Raw genomic sequence first — 11023 nt, forward strand, 5'->3', positions numbered from 1 at the left:
GTATGTACCATAGTTTGCTTATCCATTCCTCAGCTGATGGACATCTAGGTTGTTTCCATGTTTTGGCTATTGTAAATAGTGCTGTGATGAACATCGGCGTGCATATATCTGTTCTTGTTATGGCTCTCACAAATTAATATTCTTATAAAACAAACAAACAAACCCACTGCCATTGAGTTGATTCCAACTCATAGCAACCCCGTTGGGTTTCTGAGGCAGTAAGTCTTTACAGAAGTAGATTACCCCATCTTTCTTCCATGGACTGGCTGGTGGATTTGAACTGCCAACCTTAGGCACTGTGCCACCAGAGATCCTTAATATTCTTACACTATTGCTTTTTACTTCCTTTCCCCAAGGATGTAAAAATATTTCCCATATTTTTTTCTACCTCCAGGATATTTTCACTCAGCAGAATGAGTTCTAACAGAATATATACCCTTTATGATGCTGTACCCCACATCCTCCCAATGAGACTGTTTCATTTATCTCCAGCATGATCCTCAATTGGCACTTCCAGGTTTCCATAACTCCCAGTCTGCTGTCCTCATTGCCATATGCTCGCATTCACCCTCATAACTTTCTATCACTCCTAACTTCCCACCTACTAATGAAAAAGAAAAATCATTGGACACATTCCAGGTGCCCCTACTCCCTTCAGATTTGCAGTCCTGACTACACAGCCTAGTCCTCCCACTCCTCCCACAGTCCCTGAAAACTGAGGAGCAGCCTGGGGACTTAATGTAGGAGGCTCATGTGATTCCTGGACAGCTCTTAAAGATGCTTCTGCAGTGCATCCTGCTAAAGTAATATGTCCCCATGTGAGTTTTCAGTAGTGGGTGGCAATGAGGAGTCGGCAAAGCCTCAGCAGGCTCTGTCACAACCTGAGCAATCTTTCCAAGAAATACCCTCACACCCCCACTGGCTTCCACCTCCACACTAAAGAATTACCCCATATGACCATACCCTTCTTCCTGCCAGGACCAAAAGAAGTCTCCCATACAGCCTGTGAATGCAATTATGATTCCTTACTCCTTTTTGGAACTTGGGACAGGCTACATATTACTGCAATTCTTCAACAGGATAGTAAGAGTTTCCCCATCTGTGCTTCCCTCTCCATCCTAATTCTGACATATTAACCTGAGCTCCACTTTGAGAAATACCATGCTTTCAGTGCCTGGATAACAAGGAAAGGAACCTATCATTTATGAATTAATTTAGCTGTAAATAACAGAAAACACCCTGATTTCCAAGGCTGCAACAAAAAAACAAGTTTAATTCCCTTATTAAAATAAGCCCATAGGCAACCCAGCTGCTCAACGTTGCCTTCAGACACCAGACTCTTTCTTTTCACATTACCATCCTTATTGGGTTGGCTTTCCTCATTATACTTGTTTTCAAGATGGCTGCTGCACCACGAGATAGCAAGTTACAATTCTAAGCAAGATGAAGGAAGGGTAAAGTAAAGATGAGTGTCAAGTGAGTCTGATCCCTTTGTATCAGGAAATCTAGAAGACTGTTTGTATGTTTTCTGCCAGAACACTGGCCAAGAGCAATGTGAGTACTACAACCCTTCTAAGGCGGTCATGTTTCATTCATCTCCTTGGGCTAGAAATTCTCCCACCCTCCCTAGATTAAAAATCTCTGCCAACTACCTAAACAATTGAAGATGTTGAAAGCAGAAAATAAGAGAGAGGAAATGCAGTTATGTAGGCTGTGAGCTATTCTCTGTGTGGTCTGGATTGGGCCTTTCTTCTCTGGGCCTTGGTTTGCTCATCTGTAAAATGAGACAGGACCAGATGGTCTTCACTAAGATCCCTTCCAGCTGCACAATTCAATCATCCTTTAACTTAGAAAAGAAGTGAGGAAAAAGGACCATTACAGGCAAACTCTGGCATGAGAGAACAGGGCTTAAGCTCTCCTATCTGTTCTGCATATTCATGGTATTCTCAGCATCCAGAGAGGCCGCATTTTTCTATTAATTTGCCTTACTGAACACAAATTTGTGTTGGAGGTAGACCAAAACTAATTAGCAGGTGATGGGAAATTCAGTTCTCCTTTCTTTCCGACAAAGCACAAAACCCATAGCCTGGGTCCAGCCTATCCATATGCACTTTCTAATAACAAAGAAGCTCTGTGGCTGCTTCAAAAGCATGAGCCCTGGCCTGTGCTCACAGATTCTAAAATTAGAAGGTAAAAGAACTAGTTTGCACCTAGTCCATAAGTGTGGTTTCTTCTCACAAATGATCAAGCATATCTTCTCCTCATCATCAAATGTAAGGCCAAAGAGCTCACCTAGGCTTTGCCACTAACAACTGGTAGTTACCTTGGGCTATGAGGGGATTGGACTAGAAGGACTCTACATTAGCTTTCTGAGACTCCCATAACAGTACCAAAAATTTGGTGTTTTGTAAGAACAGAAATTTATTGTCTCAGACAGTGGCATCACCAGGGTTGGTGTCACCCAGTGGGGTAATTCAGTATCAGCCCCCATGAACCTCCTCCAGCACCAGACCAAAAAGAAAAAAAATCCATAGTAATGTTTATTATCAATATGTGATATAGTTGCAAATTACTTAAATGTAATATTTCTTAGATTATATGAATACTAACAACAAAATGTTTTGTAAGATCTTTCTGCATTGAATTATATTATTATTAGTTACATTATTAGTAAACGAGTAGAAGTCTTTTTTATTTTTCTCCTCCTTTTGTTTTCTACTTCATTCTCAAAAAGTTATTTATATAGGTTCACAAATACTAATTATCACAATGTTATAGATAAACACGAGAAAACTTGACAAAGTCAGCAACTATGAAAACACAAGCAGCATGGAAAACAACTGCATGTACTTGTAGTGTGTGCAGACAAAATCATGAGATTCAAAGCATCATTATAATAGGGTAAGAATGACAGCTCTGACCAGAGAACATTGTTGTTGTTATTAGGCCCCATCGAGTTGGCTACAACTTATAGCGAGCCTATGTGCAACAGAACAAAACACCATCCAGTCCAGTGTCAGCCTCACAATACTTGCTACACCTGAGCCCATCATTGCAGCCACTGTGTCAAACCATCTTGTTGAGAGCCTTCCCCTTTCTCGCTGACCCTCCACTTTACCAAGCATGATATTCTTCTCCAGGGAATGGTCTCTTCTGATAACATCACCAAAGTAGATAAGATGAAGTCTGGCCATTTTCACTTCTAAGGAGCATTCTGGCTGCACTTCTTCCAGGACAGATTTGTTAGTTCATCTGGAAGTCCATGGTACTTTCAGTATTCTTTCGCAACACCAGAACTCAAAAGCATCAACTCTTCTTTGGTCTTCCTCATTCATTGTCCAGCTTTCACATACATATGAGATGATTGAAAATACCATGGCTTGGCTTAGGCTCACCTTAGTCTTCAAAAAGAGATTTTTGCTCTTCAGCACTTTAAACAGGTCTTTTGCAGCAGATTTGCCCAGTGCAATATATCATCTGGTGTTTTGACTTGCTTCCATTGGTGTCTTGGCTTCCATTGGTGTCAATGGAACCAAGTAATATGAAGTCTTTGACAACTTCCATCTATTCTCCATACATCGTGATGCTGCTTATTGGTCCAATTGTGATGATTTTTGTTTTCTTTATACTGAAGTGTAAGCCATACTGCAGACTGTAGTCTTCAATCTTCATCAGTAAGTGCTTCACATCATCTTCACTTTCAGCAAGCAAAGTTGTGTCGTCTGTGTATCTCAGGTTGTTATTGAGCCTTCCTCCAATCCTGATGCCACATTCTTTTTTAAACAGTCCAGCTTCTCAGATTATTTGCTCAGCATACAGATTGAATTAGTATGGTGAAAGGATGTAACCCTGACACACTTCCTTTCTGATTTTAAACCATGCAGTATCCCCTTGTTCTGTTCAAACAACAGCCTCCTGGTCTATGTACAGGTTCCTCATGAGCACAATGAAATGTTCTGGAATTCCAATTATTGTCAACGTTATCCATAATTTGTTATGATTCACACAATTGAATGTTTTTGCGTAGTCAATAAAACACAAGTAAACATCTTTCTTGTATTCTTTGCTTTCAGTCAAGATCCATCTGACATCAGCAATGTTATCTTTTGTTCTATGTCCTCTTCTGGATCCAGCTTGCATTTCTGGAAGTTATGTGTCAATATACTGTTGCAACCATTTTTTAATTATCTTCAGTAAGATTTTACTTGCATGTGATATTAATGATATTGTTCAATAATTTGCACACTCTGTGGGATCATCTTTCTTTGGAATGGGTACAAATATGGATCTCCTCCAGTCAATTGACCAGGTAGCTGTCTTTCAAATTTCTTAGCATAGACAAGTGAATGCCTCCAGTATGGCATTTATTTGTTGAAACATCTCAACGAGTATTCCATCAATTCCTGGAGCCTTGTTCTTCACCAATTCCTTCAGTGCAACTTCAATTTCTTCCTTCAATACCATTGGTTCTTGATCATATGCCACCTCTTGAAATGGATGAACATTGACCAATTCTTTTTGGTACAGTGACTCTGTGTATTCCTTGTATCTTCTTTTGATGTTTCCTGCATCATTCAATATTTTGCCCATAGAATTCTTCAATATTGCAACTCAAGGCTTGATTTTTTTCTTCAATTCTTTCAGCTTGAGAAATGCCTAGTGTGTTCTTCCCTTTTGGTTTTCTAACTCCAGGTCTTTGTACATTCCATTATAATAATTGACTTTGTCTTCGCAAGCTGCTCTTTAAAATCTTCTGTTCAGCTCTTTTACTTTGTCATTTCTTCCATTTGCTTTAGCTACTCTTTGCTCAAGGGCAAGTTTCAGAGTCTCTTCTGATATCCATTTTGGTCTTTTCTTCCTTTCCTGTCTTTTTAATGACCTTTTGCTTTCTTCATGGATGATGTTCCTGATGTCATCCCAAAATTCCTCTGGTTTTCGGTCATTGGTGTTAAATGCATAAAATCTATTTCTTAGATGGTCTCTAAATTGAGAAGGGATGTAATCAAGGTCATATTTTGGCTCTCATGGACTTCTTTGAATTATCTTCAGCTTCAACTTGAACTTGCATGTGAGCAGTTGATGGTCTGTTCCATAATCAGCTCCTGGTCTTGTTTTGGCTGAAGATATTGAGTTTCTCCATCACCTCTTTCCACAGATGTAGTCAATCAGATTCCTACATACTCCATCTGGCAAAGTCCACATGTATAGCCACTGTTTATGTTGTTGAAAAATGGTATTTGTGATGAATACGTTGTTGGTCTTGTAAAATTCTATCACGCAATCTCCAACATTATTTCTATCACCAAGACCATTTTCCAACTACTGGTATTTCTTCTTTGTTCTCAACTTTTGCATTCCAATCACCAGTGAAAATACATCTTGATTGCATGTTTGGTCAATTTCAGACTGCAGAGGATGGTAAAAATCTTCAATTTCCTCATCTTTGGCATTGGTGGTTGGTGCGTAAATTTGAATAATAATAGTATTAACTGGTCTTCCTTGTAGGTGTATGGATATTATCCTATCACTGACAGCATTGCACTTCAGGGTAGATCTTGAAACATTCTTTGTGATGATGAATGCCATGCCATTCCTCTTCGATTTGTCATTCCCAAAATAGTAGATCATATGATCGTCTGATTAAAAATGGCCAAAATCAGTCCATTACAATTCATTAATATCTAGGATATAGATCTTTATGCTTCCATTTCCTTTTTGACAATTTCTAATTTTCTTACATTCATACTTCATACATTCCATGTTCCAATTATTAATGGCATTCCGATTATTAATGGATGTTGCAGCTGTTTCTTCTCATCTTGGGTTGTGCCACATCAGCAAATGAAGTCCTGAAAGCTTTTCTCTATCCACATCATTAAGGTCAACTCTACTCTGAGGAGGTAGCTCTTCCCTGGTTGTATCTTGAGTGCTTTCTGACCTGAGGAGATCATCTTCTGACACTGTATAAGACAGTGTTTCAGGGCCATTTATGAAATTTTTCAGGAATATATCAGACATTGTTTCTGCTATTCATAACCTTTTCACTGGCCAATTCTTTGAGAAGTGGAAGGACCCTTCCTTCTTTCAAGTCTGCCTTAGTCTGAAAGTGCATCTGAAACCTATCCAGGGTGGCCTTGCTGGTATTTAACATACTGGTGGCATAGCCTCCAGCCTTACAGCAACATGCAAGCCACCACAGTACAATAAACTGACAGAGGAGTGGTGGAGAGCATATTAGAGGGTTCAAAAAGTAATTTAGCACAAGTTTTAGCCTTGTAGGTATATTGATACATATAAGCTGGACTTAGGAAAAAATATTTTTGTTGTTATAACTAACTACAGGGATATTTTTATGAAAAATAATAAGTTTCTGCTGAAACACAGTACAAAAATTTTATAGACAGTAATTTTGTGTAACCCTTTCTGACAGTGTCACCCAGTGTGGTCTACACCCCCTTATGCCCTTAGTGATGCCAGTGACCTCAGAGTTCTGGAGGGTAGAAGTCTGAATTTAGGGTGTCAGCAGTCCCATGGTCTCTCCAAAGACTCTAGGAAAAGATCTTTTCTTATCTCTCCTGGTTTCTGAGAGTACCAGGCATTCTTTGGCTTATAGATACATTTTCACATGGCAGTCCTTCCTCTCTTGTCTCTCTCTGTGTCTCTTCTCATGTCCTTCCTCTCTTGTCTCTCACTGTGTCTCTTCTCTTCTTTTACAGGACAATATTCAGATTGGATTAGGACACCCTCTACTCCAGATGACCTCCTAACTAATGTTGTTGTTGTTGTTGTTATGTGCCATCAACTAATAACATTTTTTAAAACTCTATTTCCAACAAATGCAATGCAACACAGTGCAATGCCATCGAGTCAAATCCAACTCATAGTGACCCCTCCTTGGGTTTCTGAGGTGGTATCACTACAGAAATAGACTGCCCAACCTTCCTTCCAAGGAGTGTCTGGTGGGTTTGAACCTCCAGATAGCATTAACAGGTACCAGGATTTGTACTTCAACATACATTTTGGAGGAACACAAATCAATCCATCACAGTTCCTAAGGCTACACCTCTTCTAAAGTACCATTTCCAGTAACCTCTGTATAGAAAAGAAACACATTCAAATAACTATTCAGAGCCACTTAAAGGTATGAAAAAAGAAATTTGGATTCAGATGTTCCATTCTCCCATGTCTTAGAAAGGAGAGAAGAGCTAATATTTATTGAAGCCTGTCTCTCCCTCTCTTTTTTTCTTTTTGCAGTAAATATATATGTACCAAATCATTTGTCATTTCAACAATCTTCACATGCAAACTTCAGTAATATTAATCATATTTATCGTGTTGCTCAACCATCACCATTATCCATTTCCAAATTTTCCTATAATCCTTAACAGAAGCTCAAGCACCATCTCTTTTAACCACCACACCCAGGTTAGGATGACAGTATTGTTGTTGCTTAAAAGCAGAGGAAACTGTATCTTGGAGACAAGAAGTAACTTGCTTAGTAATATTTATCACTGTATTTTTTGCAAATAACATGCCCACATAAATAACATGCACACATATATAACACACATAGTGCTCATAAGAAACTAATGTGCAAGGGAGTTGCGTGGTTTATAAACTGTATAACATATGTATTATTTGCATAAAAATACCAACCAAAAAATCAAACTCATTGCCAAAGAATTGATTCCAACTCAGAAACCCCCATTGGGTTTCTGAGGCTGTAAATCTTTATGGAAAAAAAGTGCCCCACAAACACTAAAGTGTCAGTAGTTGGATTTAAACTAAGTCTGGTACAAAGTACCTGCTGTCTGAACAATGTTGTTGTTCTTTGCCATCAGGTTGATTCCCACTCATGGAGACCCCATGTGTGTGGAGTGCAATTACTCCTCTGCATGTTCCAGGTTGTGACCTTTCAGAAGCCGATTGCATCCCTGACTTACAAGGTGTCTCTGGGTGGGTTTGAACTGATAACTCTTTTGTTAGTAGGTGAGTGCCTAACCATTAGCTCCACTCAGGGACAATCTAACCTGGATATTTTTGCTCAGTGAGAAACAGGTAAAGAAAATGTGTGCTTTGCAGGATGGGGTACAGCTAGACTATCTAAGCTAGGTGTCTCCTTGGGCCTGTGTACATCCTACATGCCAACATTTCTCCCATTACCCCTACTTTAAAAAATATATTTGGGAGAAGAAAAGAGATTGCAAAGTGAAAGGTTACACACTACACTTCTGTGATGAGCTTTCACACAGAGGGCGGAAAGAGCTGGTTTGTTACTTCTTAAAAACAGAGGAAACAAAAATGGCTGTCATTGGCTTGAGAGTCTGGTTATACCTGAAGAGGCACTTCCGTGGCAATTTTCAAATTAGCCACTGGGTGATTTTTACAAGTTTATATGAAATAAATACCAGATAGCGAGGGTCACTTCTTGACCTACTAAAAATGCTAATGATTCTTTGGAAATGTAGTTTTTAGTATACAGGCACAGCTGTTTTCTCAATAATTCAAAGTAAACATTTTATAAAATACTTACTGTGCTTGGACCTGCTCCCAGACATTAGGAAAACCCTAAGTCATAGGACCCCAAGGGTATACACAGTATTATGTAAAATCAGAATCTCTTCCTATAAATGGGGAAGAAGCACAGGTGAAAAGTTATGTAGCTATTTGAACTTAAGCTTTTGAAATTTAGGCTTTCAATACATATTTTGGGGAAAACAACTCAATCCATAACAAAGGTGTATATGGGACCTCTGTACTTTCTGTAAACTTAAAACTGCTCAAAAAAAATAAAGCACATTTTTTAAAAATGCAATGCTGCCTCTACCTCATTTCACTCCTTTTTTCCTGTTCCTCCTTTGTCTGGCCTACAGAACACAAATGTTTATCAGTAAAGGAGTAATGTGGAGGGGATAGAGTGGACACAGATGGAGGGTTGGGCCAAATGTCTTTCCAGGACAGCGCTAAGCCATTGGCTTCCCAGGTAGTGCTAGACAAGCTCTCCAGGTTTCCAACTGGGAAACTGAAACAAGCTGTTTCATTAGCACATTTCCAAGGTCAGAAATGTCTCAGTGAGGTGACAGGAGAACCAGGTGGCTCTGAGAGATGAAGGGAGCTAGAAAGACCTCAGTTACAGTAGTCTATGTCTCCTCGGACTTTTGCCAAGACAACACTTGCTGTGCTGGTAAGAATGAGAATCCACAGTCAGACACATTAATCTGATCTACTCTTGACTGCAAATCTGAATCCTGGAGATAATGAACTGTCAGATAGGAGATCAAGGCTGGAGGACTTTGCAGCAGCATACCTATGTTGATGAGTGAAAGAAATCACTAAGAGGGATACAGCTTCTTGAATTTTCTTGCTAACCACCTGAGTCCTCTAATTTTAATCTTTTCCTTTTTTCCTCCTTGCCACACCTGTACATTCTACCATTTTTTCCAGCTTTTCTCTCTTTTAAAAATATCTTCAGTGGTCCAGAGGGAGGGAAGAGGGATGAATAGGTGGGGCATAGGGCATTTTAAGGGCAGTGAAACTATTCTGCATGATAGTGTAATGGTAAACACATGGCATTACACATTTGTCAAAATCCATAGACTACAACAGGAAAAGAACCCATATGTAAACTATGGACTTTAGTTAATAATGTATCAGGATTGGTTCATCAATTGTAACAAATGTACCACATGAATGCAAGATGTTAATAACAAGAGAAATAGTATCTAGGATGTGGGGAAGGGAATTATACCAGTTTCCCTATTCTACCTGCTCACTTTTTCTGTGAACTTGAAACTGTTTATAAAAATAGTCTATAAATGAAATACTTCCATTGGTATGATACAGTGTAAAAAATTTTGGCCTTGGACACATGTGAGTTGGAATCCTTGTTCAAATTACATGCTAGTCATGTGACCATGGACAATTATTTTTACTATGCTGTTCCTTGTTTTCTCATATATAAAATACCACTAATGGCTGGCATATGACAGAATATGTAGCAGAATTCCAAGAGAAGTTGGTAAGCTGCATTATCATAAGTCCAGAACCTGATGCCACCCCCAGACACTGATGTTACGGTACCCTTCCTGAAGCAATTACACCACTCTTTGCTCCTACTGATCATCATCTATTGACATATCTCAAACCTGTCTGTAAGCACATAGACACATATCTCAAACCTATCTGTGAGCACAGTACCTCAGCTGAAATGTTTGCTTGGTTCAGAGACAGATGGAATTATTCCTCTGATCACTGCATCCATGAGATCATGAGGTTTTCCACCTCATGACTTGTCCAATCATGTTTCCTGTCATTGTAGATAGAACTGGCCTAATGCCAACCAATTCCACAAGGCATCACATCCATGCCACTTTTGGTCCCAGTAGCAGTTGTCAATATATGTTTTAGTTATTACTGGCTGGGTTCCTATGTGCAATAGGAAAAATCATAAAAGCAGAGAGACTCCAAACTGGAGTTGTTGGGCTGCACAAACAGTTAGAGCACTTGGCTGCTAACCAAAAGGTTGAAGGTTTGAGTCTACCTAGAAGCACCTCAGAAGAAAGGTCTGATGATCTATCTCCAAAAAGCTAGTCATTGAAAACCCTTAGGGGCACAGTTCTACTCTGACACACACAGATTCTCCAGGAGTTGGAATTGACTCAAAGGCAGATGGTTACTGGTTAGACTCCAAACTATTGTAAGTCAGGGGTCACTGGTACATCCTTCACAGGTTAGTCACAAATATCAAATAAAACAATGTATGTGTAATGCTGTGTACTAGTACCTAGTACTCGTAATTGCCAGGAAATATTACCTTCCTTCTCTTATTTTGTCATTATTTCTTCATCCTTGTTCAGAGCTGTCAATGGGGAATAAATAAGAAAGAAAAATAAACAAAGAAGACAAAATACGTGGAACACATTAACCAGATGTTTTCCTCTTTATATGTATCTGCTGGGTCTCTTAAATAAGTTAAACAGAAGCTGTTCCATTTGGTTTGGCATATATTGCAGTTAATATGTTA

The sequence above is a fragment of the Orycteropus afer genome, unplaced genomic scaffold (assembly GCF_000298275.1).
Source record: "Orycteropus afer afer isolate SDZICR_OR568_19922 unplaced genomic scaffold, OryAfe1.0 scaffold00077, whole genome shotgun sequence".
In the NCBI taxonomy this organism is placed as follows: Eukaryota; Metazoa; Chordata; class Mammalia; order Tubulidentata; family Orycteropodidae; genus Orycteropus; species Orycteropus afer.